The 2,772-nt window shown below is 33.6% G+C and overlaps 1 protein-coding gene across 3 annotated transcripts in view; it reads right to left on the bottom strand.

Annotated features, from left to right (window-relative positions):
* Nucleotides 1–2,772, bottom strand: part of LOC106879038 (FAD-dependent oxidoreductase domain-containing protein 2) — a 145,050-nt gene that overhangs the window by 33,250 nt on the left and 109,028 nt on the right. The window lies entirely within an intron of this gene.

Genomic DNA, 2,772 nt, shown 5'->3' with positions numbered 1-2,772 from the left:
TATATATATATATATATATATATATATATTATATAATCATATATATATATATATGTATGTGTGTGTGTGTGTGTGCAGATATAAACTTTACAATACAACAAAATATTTTATACATGTTATAATGATTGATATGCGGTGATATGCATGTAAGAGACTAAAAAGAATATCTCTCTTATTATTTTCCGTTAGCAAAGGAATCGAACAATAGAAATTTCAATTAGTAATAATTAAAAAAAACAAACAATCTTATCATAGTGTAAGAATTCGAGAATGAATCAGAGACTTTTAGATTTTCAGTCTAATGCCCTCGTAAACAAGTTACTTTGGCTATTTAATAGACCCATAATTTGTTATAAAATATTCTCTATCCTTAAAATTACTTTATTAATGTAGCAACTGATAACCGTTAAATAATTGGTAAATAATGAGGAAAAAAACCCATTCCGAAATACAATAGATTTAATGCTTTTTTTATCGAATTTTACACCTTCCACTTATATCTTTTAAATTAATCTGAAATCTATATATTTATATAAATAATTGAATAGACACATTGTAATTATCGTAAACATTCTTTTTAACAGTAAACACTTTTACTACCAGATATGTCAAGTTTTGGTACCCTACACAGTTCAGTTATCATTCAAACTAATGAAAATAGGAGCCGAAACTTTTTGAAATCATATTCTTAAATAAAGGCGATATTGAATAATATAGTTCGTGATATTCAAAGGGCGAGACTGAGACATTTGATATTTTCTCAGTTATGGTTACTCTTGAACTACACGGCAAGATTAACGTTTGCGTCGAATCAACGGTGGGTTGCCTCTGTGCATGCTCGACACGCTAGATATAGCAGCCAAATTTCCCTTAAATTAAACAGTACAACTTTAATTAGGAAAGAATTCTTTGGAAATGTAATCCCATATATATACCAACAGCGTGATGCACTATACGTATATATACTTACGTGTATAGATGCATAACCTACCAACACACACATGCGCGCGCATATATACATATATATATATATATGAAAGAAATTATATTGACGGAACTACATAGAAGTGCATTGAGAGGATAGCACAATCGTTTCAAAAGGCACAACCATATAACTATATATTACATATGTATGTATGCCATTTTGTTGTGGTATCTGGGCATTTTGTTGTGAGCTTACTAGTGAATCAAATTAAAGATCAAGGAAACAGTACGAGCAATTATTTGAATGGTTGGTATATTAAGTAAACATATACTGTATGTAGAGTCCTAGAATAGCTCTTGTACATATATATTTGTATCTGTGTGTTGTGCGTGTGTGTGTGAGAAAGAGAGAGTACATGAGCATAGGTAGATACATTTCTTTTATTAGCCACACAGAGCTCAACAAAGATGGGACAAATACAATGTAGAGCTTTTCTTTTTGGGAGGGGGTAGGGGAAAAAGAGAAGTAGGGGGTGTCGATCAAAAGGGATCGTAGGAAGGAAAAAGGTGGGGGAGTTCGATCAAAAGGGATCGAGAAAAAAAATAGTGATCAATAGGGATCGTGTATCACAGTAATGTTAATGTTCTCGTGTAAAAAGAGGGGAGGACAGTTTAGGTTTAGCCGTGGAAAGAAAAGCCTACGGAAAAGACCACGGTAACCTTGGTCAATATTGTCATTGTTAAGATAGATAGATAGATAGATAGATAGATAGATAGATAGATACCCTGCCCCTGCTACGCGAAGTCCACATTCTACGCACATCTCCAAGTCACATAATCAACACAGGATACTATGACAATAACATTTGATACTCATACTTTACACAATTACCCACAAATTTAACAACACACAACAAACATGAGCCAACGGATGAGCTTCAACGAGGCCGCAGAACCCGTTAAAAATAGCAACCAAATCTCCTTCAGATCATACCGTTATGGTTTTAAAAAGGATACACTAGATATTGTAGTTCGAGGTACATTTTGCCTAAAATAAAAAAAAAAAGACGGGACAGTATGGCTGGAATGCTGCTGAAGATAGGTCACCTCTGTCAGGGTAGTCTTAGGGATTAATTAACGACAAGTGCAAAACCCACGCAACAAAACACTAGACAATCACTACCCGACACTAAAACAACTAACACAACTTGCACATTAGACATGTAACTCAATCTTCAACCAGTGTAATAACATTAACTCACATTGAACGTTCTCTACCAAAACAGATGAAATATCAAACTAACACCAGAAACAAGTAAAGAAGTATCGACAACAAAGCAAAACTATTGTAGCATACAAACACAACAAATATACATAAAAGAAAACAATGCTACCCACACTTCAGAAACCTGGTAGTGCACTGTGTTGTACAATAGAAACACGCATAAAACTGTAGAAAAACAAATAACAATTTGCACTAGGCCAGCCGTGGCTGTATCGTTCGAAGCTTGCTTCGCAACCATCTGGTTCCGGGTTCAGTCCCACCGCGTGGCATCTTGAGCAAGTGTCTTCTGCTATAGCCTTGGGCCGACTAAAGCCTTGTGAGTGGATTTGGTTGATAGAAACTGAAAGAAGCCCGTCGTATATATATATATATATATACATATTAATATATAGTATTAGGGAAAAGAACCAAGGTTTATGAACTCATCGATGAAAATCCTTGGTTCTTTTCCCTAATACTATATATTTTATGCTGTGAAGCTTAATTTAATTTTAATTTTTAATAAATTGATTTTAATTGAGTTTTTACCTGTAATTTTGGATTTTATCCCTAATATTATTATT

This window comes from Octopus bimaculoides, chromosome 1 (assembly GCF_001194135.2).
Source record: "Octopus bimaculoides isolate UCB-OBI-ISO-001 chromosome 1, ASM119413v2, whole genome shotgun sequence".
In the NCBI taxonomy this organism is placed as follows: Eukaryota; Metazoa; Mollusca; class Cephalopoda; order Octopoda; family Octopodidae; genus Octopus; species Octopus bimaculoides.
This window is presented reverse-complemented; position numbering and strand designations above follow the sequence as displayed.